The following is a 15,351-nucleotide window of genomic DNA, read 5'->3' on the forward strand; positions in this document are numbered from 1 at the left end:
TCCACTGTCCCTTCTAAAGCAAATCATTCTGGACTTTGTCTCTAGCATTGACATTTCTTCTGAGCTCTTAACCCATATTCCAATTACTTCCTGTCCATCACTACAAAACTATCAAAGCTGGTAGCATTGATAAACATCTTTCAAATCAAACTCATCATTTTCCCAAAAGATATTCTGACTCTCCCATTTACTGTCCTGACAAATGTCATCTGAGTATACACATCATTCCAGAGAGAAACCATCACTCCAGAGAGTAATGGAGTTAACTCCCTCCTATCCTTTATAATTCAATTAGTTCAGTAGCTAAATCCTATTAGCTCTACCTAACTATCCCACCACTATCCCCTCCATCCTATCCTGTCTGCTGTCTCTTAATTCATACCCACTCTGCTCCCTCATGTACCTGTACAATATCTACCAAACAGGATACTCTTGCTCCAGCTTCCCACCTCTCATGCATTTATGCATTTTGAGTTCAGTTATTGTTCTATGGCAATATATAACAATACTGTAATCCTAATGGCTCCCTCTACAGGATGAAATTCAAACTCTCTGGCTACCTTTCAAGCCCTGTTTGCCACACACCTTCACAGACAGCCTAAACTCTGGCCACATTTTTTATTTATGGTTCTCAAATGGACCATCAAACCTCCATCCCTTTTTAAATCCTGTTCTCTTTGTTCAGCATACTCTCCCCACTCTCCTATTTTATCTGCTGAACTCCTCCTTACTGGTCCAAGCCCAGCTTGAAATTCAATTCCTCTTCATGTTGATTTCCTGTGTCTTCCATTATCGCCTCATCAGGAGAGTTCACTGCTCCTCATCTGTATTCCCACAGCATTTTGTAGACTGCAAAGACATTCGATATTGAAGCTTCATCTTTTCAGAACTGAACTTAGTATATGACATATAGTAAGTGTTCAACGAGATCATTCACTTTGCACATGTTTTGTGAGCACTTTCTATACACTGGACATTGTTTTAAGTGTTGACAATATAATGGTGGAAAAAACAGACACAATTCCCATCTTCATAGGGCTCATAGCTTAGAGGGAATTATAACCAACAACAACAATAAAGAAACAACAAGTGTTTATTTAGCTTCTTTGCATTCCCTGTGCCTTGTATAATCTTTGTTAATCTAAGAAATTAACTTCTTATACGTGAAATTGCTAGTTTTCTGAACTGCTAATGAATGCATAATTGTCAAGTAATAGGTTTAAAATCATTGGAAAAACAACATTATAGTCATCTGATTCCTAAAGCTTGTTCTATTTTTTTCATAAAGGAGGAAGACTGAAGAAGGGATAAATATGTTAGATGTATGAATATTAAAGCACATGTATGTATACATAAGTGTGTTTCTCTGAGGCAGTTGGGGGGATATAAGTGAAAGGAAAAGAGGAATAGATTAGGAGATGTTGAAGAGGCACCATACTAAGAAAAACAGGCTGCAGTTTAGGCCATAATCTTCTGTTACATTTTTTGACAACTTTCCTGATGGTCCCAGACATCATGGGTTTTCTGTCCAATGTCCTGCAACGTTACTGAATTTTCAAACAGCTATGTGAATTCTTCCAGGCACTACTTTGGTCTGTAATTGCATTGTTAGGCAAGCCCAACAAAAGGCAGCCACTCAGTTCTATTGAAAATGAGGACAGCACTAATTAATTTAGAAAGATGGGGGAGTGAAGCAACTCTTGGTGGTACTTCAGATTCCTTGTTGATGATTAAAATTTCCATAAAATTTTCCCTTCAGAACAAAATACATTATAAACTGCTTGATAATGCTAATCTTCATAACCTATGTTTCTTAATCTAAAGGGGTAATTTACTCTTACCGTTTATTGCACCTAAAAAATCCCAGTGCTATAACTAAAACCATACTGTTAAAAAGGCTGAGATAAATCATGCAGGCAGATGGTGGTTATACAAGCCAAACTATAATCAGGCTTTGAGTCATACCAAACAACTTTCTGACACTCCCAGGCATGACAGGAAGGCTTAAGTGGCACTTTTCTCTGAGAGCCTTTCTCTGGCACAAATTGGAAGACCCCAGAACACGACCAGCTTGTCTGCTCCTGATGACTGTTAATGAGATTCCAGAATTCAGAACCAGCCAGAGCCTATTTACTCTCCTTTCATGGTCCCCACAGTCCTTTCTATTTGGTCACATCTCCTTTTAGCATGACAAATAGCATTGGTAACATTTCCTGACCAACGTCCCAGTTAAGGCTCTTCCAAGAAACCCAAACACTGGGTCCTCTGTCATCCAGCTCCATTTCATCCCAGTTGAGGTTTCTTTGCTGTATACACAATTTCTTTGAATCCCAGAGATGAGAAAAACTGTGTGTGGCATGGAGAGGGAAGGGAGGATAAACTTGGATATAAAAATAAGACTATTTCAAATGAAATAAAATAAGAAACCAGTTAAATATTTCATATGAGAAAAATGAGTGTTAATATTGTTTGTGTCATTAAGATGAGCCAGGTACTGTACTAAGCATTTATATGTATTGTTTCATTTAATCCTCAACCAACCTACCTATGAAGTAAGTCCCATTATTATTCCCATTGCACAGCTGTGTAAAGAGATTCAGAGATGCCACTTAAGTTACTCAAGAACATAAAGCTGGTAAGAGAAGGAGCAGAGACTTGAATGGGCTCCAGATGATGTCAAAGATTTGGCTGTTAGCAGCTTTGAGTAATGCTCTTATTAATCCTAGAATCAGCAATATTTCAATTAGTACGTAAGCAATTGCAAAAATGTCTTTAATGCTTGTATAATATTTATTAGCCCCAAATGGCATCCTAATACAAGAGAATGTTCTTTTCAAAAGCCTTATAGATAATCAACCACAGACTGCAGCAATTTGCCCTCAAATTCTGTTCTGCATTTCTTTTTTTTTTTTTTTTTTGAGATGGAGTCTGGCTCTGTTGCCCAGGCTGGAGTGCAGTGGCACAATCTCGGCTCACTGTAAGCTCCGCCTCCCGGGTTCACGCCATTCTCCTGCCTCAGCCTCTCCGCGTAGCTGGGACTACAGGCGCCCGCCACCATGCCCGGCTAATTTTTTGTATTTTTAGTACAGACGGGGTTTCACCGTGGTCTCGATCTCCTGACCTCGTGATCCGCCCGCCGCCGCCTCCCAAAGTGCTGGGATTACAAGCGTGAGCCACCGCGCCCGGCCAGTAACAGTTTGGGGATGCTGTGATAGAGAGGCTACATCACTTGCTTTCTGTGCTCTGTACCTGCTTTTCAGGCTTGCCCAAATCTGGAGGAGGTCAGACTGCATGGGAGATTTCTGACAGTGCCCCCGACTAGTTAACCACTTTAAAGATGTATTATCTGGAACGTGGTATCATCACACACTGCTGTGTCATGATCCATTAGGAGATTGTGTTGCGAGGAATATGTTAATAAAATAGAGTTCAAACCCCTAAACAAGAAATTTCTAAACAAATTAGGGCAGAATAATTTTGAAACGAGCATTTCTTGGACAATTTTTATATGTCAAAAGTGCTAAGCACTTTGCAAATATCTTATTCCATTCTCATAAAATCTCTAAGATCTATATTTTATTCTTCCCATTTTACAGATAAGAAAATTGGGACTTAAAGAGGTTCAAAGGCCAACCAAGCATGGTGGCTCCTGCTTGTAATGCCAGCACTTTGGAAGGTCAACATGGGAGAACAGCTTGAGCCCAGGAGAGTTTGAGACCAGCCTGGGTAACATAGTGAGATCCCATCTATACAATTTTTTTTTTTTAATTAGCCAGGTATGTTGGCAGATGTCAGTAGTCCCAGCTACTCATGAGGCTGAAGTAGGAGGATCACTTGAGCCTGGAAGGCAGAGGCTTCAGTGAACCATGATTGCACCACTGTGCTCCAGCCTGGGAAACAGAGTAAGACCTTATCTCAAAAAAACAAAACAAAAAAGTGGTGGTGAGGGGGTCGGCAATTTGTCCCAGAGTCTTACAGCCATATAGGTATCAGAACCTAGAGCCGAATTCCTATCTATATATATTTAAAACATGCATTCTTATCCTTTTTTTGACAGATTCTAATTGTATATAATTATGGGGTACACAGTGATGTTATGATATATGTATACACTGTGGAATGATTGAAGCAAACTAATTAGCATATCCACACCTTAAATGATTATTATTTATTTCTTCCAACTGCAACTTTGTACTCTCTGACCAACCTCCTCCTACACCATTCTAGTCTCTGCTTCTGAGTTCCATCATTTTGGATTCCACATATAGGTGAGAACATGTGGTATTCATCTTTCTGTGCCTGTCTTATTTCATTTAGCATAATGTCCTCTAGGTTCATTCATGTTGTCACAAATGACAGAATTTTCTACTTTTTTAAGGAGGGATGGTATTCCATTTTGAATATATACCACATTTCTTTACCCATTCATCTGCTGATGGACCCAGGTTGATTCCACAGCTTGGCTATTGCAAGCATTCATATCCTTGATACTACATTACCCCTCACTCACAATCATACTCTAATATGACATCATGAGTGGTATAGAAAAGACACATTTTGTAAAGAACCAGCAATAGGATAAGTTATTAGTATGCATGTGGGAATGTGTGGTACATGTCAGAGTGCCTATTATATGTATCAAAGCTGATATAAAGATAAAAGATTCTTTAAAATTGTTATAAACTAGGATACTATGAAATATAATTTGTTCTTGGCTCCATTGTCTATTTCCTAGATATCTTTGGAAAGTAATTCAGCTGTGTTTCATCAGTTTACAATTTGGGGAGAATATCTGACACCTACCTTTCTCATAGGAGTGTTTTAATAAAAGCTAAGATATGGAACAATTATTGTAAATGTTTCTCATTTAATATGTTTATCAGTATCATGCCATGTTACGGAGTTTAAACTATCCTTTAAGCAACAAATTGCTGCTGGAAATTTTCAAAGAGAAGCATAACATGACCAAATTCTCATTTTCGGGGTAAAAAACCACTGGTAGAAATAAGTGAATGGATGGAAAGGAGTAATTTTCTTTAAATGCATTGATGTAACAGCAAGGTTATAAAGTGTCTCTGAACACAGGCAGCTGGTGTGACCTAAGCAAGGAAAAACTGGTAAAAGAAACAAAAGCAAAGCTTCTCAGATTACCGTTTTTCCTTCTGTCTCTGAGAAAGGATCAAACAGGAATTTGAAAGCCATTTATAAGACATAGTCACTGCAAAGTTGACAAAAACAAGCAAAGGGGAAAGGACTCCCTATTCAATAAATGTTGCTGGAATAACTGGCTAGCCATAATGCAGAACATTGAAACTGGACCCATTCCTTAGGCCATATACAAAGATCAACTCAAGATGGATTAAAGATTTATGTAAAACCTGAAACTATAAAAACTCTAGAAGAAAACCTAGGAAATACCATTCTGGACATAGGCCCTGGCAAAGATTTCACGACAAAGACCCCAAAAGCAATTGCAACAAAAACAAAAATTGACTAATGGGACCTCATTAAACTAAAGAGTTTCTGCACAGTGAAAGAAACTATCAATAGAGTAAACAGACAACCTAAAGAAGGAGAGAAAGTATTTGCAAATTATGTATCTGACAAAGGTCTCATAACCAGAATTTATGAGGAACTTAGAGAAATAAGCAAAACCAACTCCATTAAAAAATAGTCAAAAGACATAAACAGACACTTCTTAAAAGAAGGGCATAGATACAGCCAACAAGTATACGAAAAAATGCTCAATATCACTAATTATTAGAGAAAAGCAAATAAAGACTACAGTGAGCTATCATCTCATATCAGTGAGAATGGCTATTATTTCAGAAAATAACAGATGCTGGTGCCACTGCAGAGAAAAGTGAGTGCTTATACTCTGCTGCTGGTAGGAGTGTAAATTAGTTCAACCTAATTTACATCAGGTAGAAATGTAACTGTGGAAAGCAGTTTGGGGATTTCTCAAAGAACTCAAAACAGAACTACCATTCAACCTAGCAATTCTATTACTGGGTATATACCCAAAGGAATATAAATCATTCTACCATAAAGACACACGCATGCGTATGTTCATAGCAGCACTATTCACAATAGCAAATACATGGAATCAATCTAAATGTCCATCAATGGTAGACTGGATAAAGGAAATGTAGTACATATACACTATGCAATACTATGCATCCATAAAATAGAATGAGGTCGTGTCCTATGCAGCAACATGGATGCAGCTGGAGGCCATTATCCTAAATGAATTCACGCAAGAACAGAAAACCAAATAGTGAATGTCCTCGCTTATAAGTGGGAGCTAAACATTGGGTACACATAGACACAAAGAAGGAAACAGCAGACACTGGTGCTTGCAAGAGGGTGGAGGGTGGGAGGAGAGTGAGGATTGAAAAACTACCTATCGGGTACTCATTACCTGAGTGATGAAATAATCTGTATGCCAAACCCTTGCAACACACAATTTACCCATGAACTAGCTTGCATATGTACCACCCTGAACTTAAATAAAAGTTGGAAAGATAAATTAATAAATAATAAATAATGATAATAATGGAATTAAAAAAGACTTAGTCACTGTTTGGCCTCGGCCCAGTTGCTTAAATTCATCAAGTCACAGTGTTCTCATTGTGATATTGAAATAATCTGTATGCCAAACCCTTGAAACACACAATTTACCCATGAAATAGCTTGCACATGTACCCCCTGAACTTAAACAAAAGTTGGAAAGATAAATAAATAAATAAATAAATAAATAATGAGAATAATGGAATAAAAAAAGACTTAGTTGTTTGGCCTTGGCCCAGTTGCTTAAATTCACCAAGTCACAGTGTTCTCATTTGTGATACTGGAATAATCATAGTACTAACTTCAGAGGGAATTTATGAGCATTAAACAAGCATTTGCTTATTATTTTGTTTAAATATAAACACTATGTACTGTCAGTGTTTATATTTTAGTGTTTAACACATTTGGCTATATTGTTATCAATTATTCTGTGTTTAAAGGAAAAAATCTGTTATGAAAGACTGTGAAGATCAAAGGGGACATAATCCCATAAAGATATGCTTGTGTTTCTTTACTTTTTTTTTTTTTTTACTTTGAAATTACTTTAATTTAGAAATAGAAAACATCTTGAAAGCAAAAAAAAACCCACAAAACATACAGGCAAATTTGTATTCTGTGAGCTTCTCACAGCCTCATACTTGTTCACCAACATCTAAGATGAAAAACTCTCTTCCAAAATGTATTCAGCCACCAACAATGATGTTATTAATAGGAATATGGATCAATTTCACAAAGAAGCCAATGAATCCCATTATAGCAAATCTTATTGCTGTTGCCATGGCAATCTTCTGGAATTCTTTTCTATCAGGTTTAGTGCATCTTTTAACCAGCCGAATGGAGTCCTTTACAAACTGACGACTTGGCTCAACAAACTGCATTACCTGATCCATGACTGCCTGCCCGACCGACACCTAAAATGCCAGGGACAGGTAGCACTCTGTTTCTTCACTTTTAAAGATATAGGAAGATTAAGTATACTAGCATTAATTATTTACTTTTCTGGTTTGAATTTTAGAAAGAACTGTGAATCTCTCAAACTAGAAAGACTTCTGAGAAAAAATAATTAACATGCCACAGCACCAAATCAGTGAATGAAACTACATGAATGAAAACAGTGTTTAGAAATGAGGTCTGGAGTTAATGGGTGCAGGAAATCAACATGGCACATGGATACATAGGTAACAAACCTGCACATTGTGCACACGTACCCTAAAACCTAAAGTATAATAAAAAAAAAAAAAAAAGAAATGAGGTCTGAAATTCCTGTATAAACACTGACGCAACAGGATACTATTTTTAATGTTAAATTTCTCAATCATTTCACCTTTTAACAAGAATATTTTATTATGCATGCAACATCTTTTATGTTAATTTGTTATGTACTACAATAAAACCTCTATCTGCTTTTTTGTTCCTGTTAAATGGGGCAGGAAACCGGAAGTCAAATAGCTCACACGGTGTCGTGCAGTGAGTCACATAGGGAGAACTCGGTTTGCAGTGGGATCACATGTTCGGGCCAGTGACTTTAAGTGACTTTCAGCAACATAAGCCCCACCGTTCTGTGTTGCCTCATACAACAGCATCTCCTTCCCTTTCTGAGTTTTTCTTGGCTACCTCATCTCTCACTTCCCTCTCCCGACTACATTGCTACAACAAAAGACAGACTCTCTGAGCCCCTTTATGCCTTAGTCTGAGACTGTATTAAAGGATACATATAGAAACTTTGGACAGTGCTGTAAAGTTACATTAGAAAATGTATCCCACATCACACACATGAAACATACGCAACACACACACACATACACCACATACACACACACACACAATTGCAAACACAACGTGGTACTCTCTTGCTATAGCATTCCTTTTATGTGTGAGACAAGCATCCCAGCCTGAGAAGAAGATATCATGTGAATAGAACAATAATAAATAATGATTTCAATTCTTCTTCTCTGGCAGAAGTCTATGCAACAATATTTAGAGTGTGCTGAGGATCTCAGCATTCTCCCCTTCTATCAGCCATTTCAAGCTTCTCTGTACTATTATCAGAAAAAATTATACCACTTTTCTGGACCCTGCTTCTCTCCACTGCTCTGTCTTGCACCTTAGTTTTCCCTCCAGACTTTTTGAAAAGGAACATTCATGTGTCCATCCAACACCCAAGTTCCAAGTCCTGGGACATGTCCTTATAGATTCCTCCCCCTCTTCCTCACCCTAAATCCCATCATCTCTTGAATACTAGTTGATCAACAGTAGTTCTTATGGTATAGTCCCCAACCGGCAGCATCAAGATCACCTGGGAATCTGTTGTTTATAGTATATTTTGAATCATTTTCCTTCCAGTGACTGCACTTATTGAGGCACATACAATTTCTTGCCCCAATAATTACAGCAACATCCTAGTTGGCCTGCCTGCTTCCCATCTTTCACCCCTCAGCTCTGTCTTCATCAAACTGTCAGAGAGTATTCTAGGAAGACATGCCCTCCCAAACGTTAAGATCCCTGAGTGCTTCTTGTTATCTGTGGCAATATTTTCAAGTCGGCTTGATCATAAGATTAATTAAAAATTTAGATTAAGGGGTCCTACCGTAGAATCTCCAGAGTGATTCCTATGATCAGAGGAGCCTAGGAAATGTGGACCTGCAGATGATCATCTAAATTCCCTTGCCAGGCACACAGGGTTTTCCATAAATTCATACCTACTTACAGCTCTCATTTTATCCTGCTATTATCTGCCTTTAACATCCTCTTCAAACATATTCTTCCCCCATTTCCTATCCCTCAATTGCCAGTCACTTGGATTAAATCCTCTCCTCTGTGCTCATGTAGTACTGAGAGCATTCCTCTGTCACTTACTCAGTTACTGTCAAAACTGAGTTATTGATACCCCTGGCTGACAACTGTTTAAGTCCCCGCTTACTCATTCATAACATTGCTCCTTTAGTCAGAGTTCCTAGATGCATGCAACAGAAACTGACAGTGGTGAGCTTACCCATACAGGTAATTTACTGAAAGGACATAGCATGGCTCATAAACTGACAGAAGGTGATGGAGTTAGTCTCCAGGAAACAGTCAAAAATCAAGGAAGCCTAGGCAGCCAAGGTCATTCACAGCAACAATCTAAAAGCTACCTGCTTTGATAGCGATCATTGAACACTTGGCGTTGCTAGAGGTGGATTCCTGTTATGCTTGTTCTATCCACAGATAATTTCTCAGCTAACCTTATGTTTGTATCCTTAATCTCAAATACCAGATAGCTTCATCTCTTTGATTGACCTAAATCATGTTCCCACATTCCAGCTCAGTAGTTCTTACGGTATAGTCCCCAACCGGCAGCATCAAGATCACCTGGGAATTTGTTAGAAACATAAATTCTCAAACCCCCTGGGGATAGGGCTCAGGAATCTATGTTTTAAAAAGTTTTCCATGTGATTTTGATTCATGCTAAGGTTTCATGACTACTGTTATAACCACAGTGAGACTGGAGGAAGCAGTATTTGGCCACTTCAGTTCCACAATGGGACCAGTGCCCACTTGCTAGGAGATTACTAAAAGGCAGGAAGGATGTTCAGAAGTTGTATAGCAAAGAAACAAACAAAAAGAAGCAGATATCCACTGTATGTTTTTACAATCCTCAATTTCAGGAAGACTAGGAATTTCCTAATATCATAAAAGTAATAAGTACTGGAACAATTCAAACTCAGTAACCCCTGTCTCTACTTCTCCATATTCCACATTTTATGACCTATTTTGTCAACGATAAATACCTGATGTTCATTTCAATTTTATCTATGTGAACATGACCTCATATTTTAAAATCAGTTATGAAAATAGCGTTGTTTACTGGATTGTGTTAATAGCACCTATTTATTCAAGCTTTGTCTACAACACTGATAAATATGGGGTGTAGCTTTCCCTGACAGCTCTTTCTGCAGTTTATAGAATTAACCATTTAAATATTTGATTTTCACTCAGCTGACGTATTAAAGCACCCACGGATCCCATTTGACATAATCAACCTCCAAAACAAAATGGTATCATTTACACAATTATGTTTACTTTAGTGCACAATAAATCATCTTTCCACTTAAAAATAGTAACATTATTGTTTTTGTTATTAGGTAATATTTATTTAGTGCTTGACATGTGCTAGGCACCATTTTGAGTTCTTTACATGTCTTACATCATTTATTATTATAACCTTACCAGTTAAATACTTATACTATTCTCATTTTTATGTAAGATAATTGAGAAAAAGTGAGATGAAATAATTTTGACAAATTCACTTAGCTAATAAGTGGTGGATCTGGGATCTTATTCAGAGCAGTTGGCTTCACACTAGTCATCCTAACCATGTGGTGACCAAGTGTTGGTGACCAAGTGTTCCAGTTTTTCTGGGACTGGGGGGTTCCTCAGGATGCAGGGCTTTCAATACTAGGATGGTTTGTCTTATTACAATCACTATACCGATCTGCAAAATAAACTTAGGTCTCCTTTTTTTTTAACTTAATGGCATTCAGAATATATCAAGCTGCTATGAACTACATGTTGGTGTCTCCCCTAAAATTCATATGTTGAAGAATAATGCCCAATATGATGGTATTTGGAGTTGGGGCCTGTGGCAGCTTATGAATATGGTGCCCTCACAAATGGAATTAGTGCACTTATAAGGAGAAGGAGAGAGCTTCCTCTCTCCCTCTGCTCCATCATATGAAGATACAAGAAGGAATTCATTTTCAAAGCAGGAAGAGTGTGCTCACCAGAGACTGGATGTGCCAGCACCTTGATCTTGGACTTCCTGACCTCCAGGACTGTGAGGAATAAATTTCTGCTGGTTAAGTCTCACAGTGTATGGCATTTTTATTATGGCAGCCCAAACTGACTAAGCTAGAAGATGCTGGCTGACATCCATTGTTCCAGCAAAAATGGAGACACATGGGCATATGGGGGCATGCGGGTCTCCAGTGCCTCTATTCTACTTCCAACATTCCAGAGTGACTATCACTTAATAGCAGAAAGGCCCTTTCAGAGGAGAGGATTTACCCGAAAGAGCTTTGCTGTTCTGAAGAAGCCCCTGGATTTCCCCACATATTCCTGTCCAAACGAGAACAAGAGATTCCAAAAGTATGATTTAATATAAATTACTCCAGTGTTTTTCTCTGTAAGAACTTAAAACTCTTAAACAAAAACTTGAACCAGTTTGTAAATGGCAACTATAAAGGAGACAATGGAATAAGAAACTGGAGAGAAGGATAATGAGGAAAGGAAGACAGAAGAGCTAGAATATTTAGTGGTGATTTAAGTTACTTACCAGATTAGTACTGAGGAAGATAGCACATGCAGTGTTCTTCAAACAACACACAGCACTTTACACTTGCAGAGAGGAGTGTTCCATGATACTGGGGTTATGTCAATAATTCTCACCTCCAAACCTCAGGAAGGAACAGCTGTCAGTCTCCTAATGTAACATTTCAAACATCCTTCCTAGACATGACTCTTCTGTTAACTGAGACATCCGGTTAGATATAAAAATACTTGCGCTTTAAAGAAAGTAAAGGGTCTTGATGAATTTCTTCGGTCCCCATTCCCATCTCCACAGACAATCCTTTTAGTTATTTGTTTCTTCTGGTAGTTACTTCTTTAAATGGCTGTTACTGCTAGATAATAATCTTAGGCAGCTAGTTCTAGATTTCCCAGTTTTCTTATTATTTATAGATGTTCTGCTTTAGTAAGAAATTATTTAACACCTTAACGACAACTTTCACTTGTCCCCAGCATAGCTATGTCAATATTTTTACTTCTCTGTTGATTACCTTTTTAATTTTAGATAATGTAGCTCACCTTTATTGTTGTTCTCTCCACTTCATGAAATGAGAATATTAGCCCCTTTACTACTCCTTTCCACCTTCTAGCCTCTGACATGGGTACTTGTACTATAACATTTCAAGGCTAATACCATTTACATGCCATCCTATAAACATACTATTTGATGCTTTCACATGGCTTCTAAAAGTTAAAAATCAGGTCGGGTGCAGTGGCTCACGCCTGTAATCCCAGCACTTTGGGAGGCTGAGGCAGGCGGATCACGAGGTCAGGAGATCGAGACCATTCTGGCTAATATGGTGAAACCCTGCCTCTACTAAAAATTAAAAAAATTAGCTGGGTGTGGTGGCAGGCACCTGTAGTCCCAGCTACTCAGGAGGCTGAGGTGGGAGAATGGCGTGAACCCAGGAGGTGGAGCTTGCAGTGAGCTGAGATCACGCCACTGCACTCCAGTCTGGGCAACAGAGCAAGACTCCGTCTCAAAAAAAAAAAAAAAAAAAATCAATAAAGTGTTTATTTACGTCTTTAAAATTATGCAAATATTGTTCACTATCCAGTTGAATATCATGATTACATTTATTTCCTGTGGTTTTTTAGTTTGAAAATGCTTTCTTATTTCTTTGCATTATTTGTTTATATCATCTGCTTAAGTCATTTTAACAATAATATAAAATCTCTCAGGCCCCTTTGATTTCCTTGTGATCACCATCCCAGATCCTCTTACTTCTGGTTTATTCTGACCTGTAGACAGGTTCTCTAGATCAACTGTAGAGCCATCATCATTGTACTTTACTAATTTTGTAAATTAAATTTACTCTGCCATAGACTATATCTTCCTCTCTCTTCATTCACTCATTCTTTTTGCTGGAGCACATACTCAAGTAACTCCTGAGGAAAGGATAAAAGTTCCAAGTGTTTGCACTTATAAAAATGGCTTTATCATACCCTTGTAGTTGATTGCTAATTTGACTGTATAAACAAGTCTAGATGGAAATTATTTTCCCCTTCAAATTTTAAAGGTTTTATTCTAGTGTTTTTTAGTCTGATTTTTTTCCTTAATAGCCTACTTTCTTTCACTAGAAATTTTTTAGAATATTTTATGTATTCCTTTTGTTCAAAAATTTCAGTTAGGTCTAGTTTTCATTATGCTGGGAGCTCACTAGACTTTTTTATTGTTTTTGGTTTTGGGTTTTTGTTTGTTTGTTTCATTTGTAGGCTACTGTCCTTCAGTTTGAGATATTCTCTAAAATATCAGCCTTCAAACTTTTTTTATCCTAGTTCTTCTTTACACTCTTAAAAAATATTGGAGACACTAAAGATATTTTGTTTACTGCATCTATCAATATTTAACATACTAGAAATTTAAATTCAGAAATGTAAAAAATATGTACTAATTTCAAAATATTTTAATAAGAAAACCATTGCATGTTAACATTGATAATATACATTTTTACGAAACTATACTTTCCAAAACAAAAGGATTAAGGTTAAAAACAGCATTGTTTTTGACAATATCTATAATATCTTACAAGAAGAAAGCTGATTCCTGTATTTGCTTCTGCATTCAATCTGTTGAGATATGTCTTTTGGTTATGATAAAGAAAAGGGAGGACCTCAGAGGTCCTCGGATCATACCTTGAGAATTGGTGTTCTAGTTCTTTGATAATTCCTCCTTTCCAATTTTACTAATCTTTTTCATGGAATCCCATTAGTTATATGTTGGATCTCACGTACTGATAATTTCATATCTCTGAATTTTACCCCTGTGTTCTACAACTCTTCATCCTTTATAATATTTTCAAGGACACTTCCTTAATTTGAATTCTAACTTATTTATTTATTTTTGTGTGTGAAAAAAATTTTCAGAGAGGCCTTTCATATTTCCTGATTATTACTTAGTATACTATCTTCTTTTACTGGATGGAAATTTTTAATGACTCTTTATAAGGATACCAATCAGAGGTTTTTAAAATTCTTTTCTATTCCCTGTATCATTTGTTTTTCAATGGTCACTTTTAAGACTGAGGCAACAGAAAGCTGATTGAGAGACCTGGGTATGTGGATGGAATTTGTCAATTACCGGATTTACCTCTGAGATGACAACGCAAGTCAGTCATTTCACTGGAGATGACTAAATGTCTGAATGGAATTGGCTTTATCTGAGGGTCACTGATATCTTTTCTTTTGGACTGGAGTGGTAGTAAAGCACATGGTATGTCCAAATCCTGAGACAGTCCAGAGATCTGTGGGGCTGATCAGCAACCTCTTTGGCTGTGTTTCTTCTTAGTGTATGCTACACAGTCCTGCTTCTCTCCCACTTCATCAGCTTTCACACTCCATCTACTTCCTATTTCCTTAAAATTTCTTTACATCTCACATTGGTGAGTATTCTTAACTCTATCTTTTTAACTGAAAATTTGTGTCCTCAGTCAGCTATCTTTAAGCAGAGCCATGCTCTTTTACATTTATAATTCATATTTTAATGATTTGCAATTCCTTTTTCAAAACATCTTCACATTTGTTATTTTATTTTATCCTGACAATGCTCTCCAGAAGTAAGTGAGAACAATATGTATTTTCATGTCTAGTTTTTGGGTGATGAAATTGAGTGCAAGAGAAGTTGAGTATCTTATCCAGTAATATTCAAGAGATAAAGAAAAAGTTGTAAGTAGGACCTGGATCTCCTCATTTCTATCATAGTTTGCTTTCCATTAAATGAAGCTGTTTCATGCGAAAGAATTGGATTTGGTATCAGGAGAGCTCAGTTTAAATTCTGGCCTTACTATTTACTTGATGGGTGACAACCAGGGTTTTGGTTTCTGCAATTATAACTGGGGATTATAATAATTGCCCTACTTATTCTTCAGAGAGCTGTTATGATTAATAAAATGAGGCAATATTTGTAAAATTGCCTTATAAACTGTATAATTCAATACACATATTAAATATAAATTTCCT

At 37.2% G+C, this 15,351-nt stretch overlaps 1 pseudogene across 1 annotated transcript; it reads right to left on the reverse strand.

The window, feature by feature from the left end:
* Positions 1 to 7,085: 7,085 nt before the first annotated feature.
* LOC115830639 lies at positions 7,086 to 7,501 on the reverse strand (annotated as a pseudogene). The gene has a single exon (XR_004026169.1). The product of XR_004026169.1 is annotated as a protein transport protein Sec61 subunit gamma pseudogene (transcript).
* Between the last annotated feature and the right edge of the window lie 7,850 nt (positions 7,502 to 15,351).

Source organism: Nomascus leucogenys, chromosome 16 (assembly GCF_006542625.1).
Source record: "Nomascus leucogenys isolate Asia chromosome 16, Asia_NLE_v1, whole genome shotgun sequence".
Lineage (NCBI taxonomy): Eukaryota > Metazoa > Chordata > Mammalia > Primates > Hylobatidae > Nomascus > Nomascus leucogenys.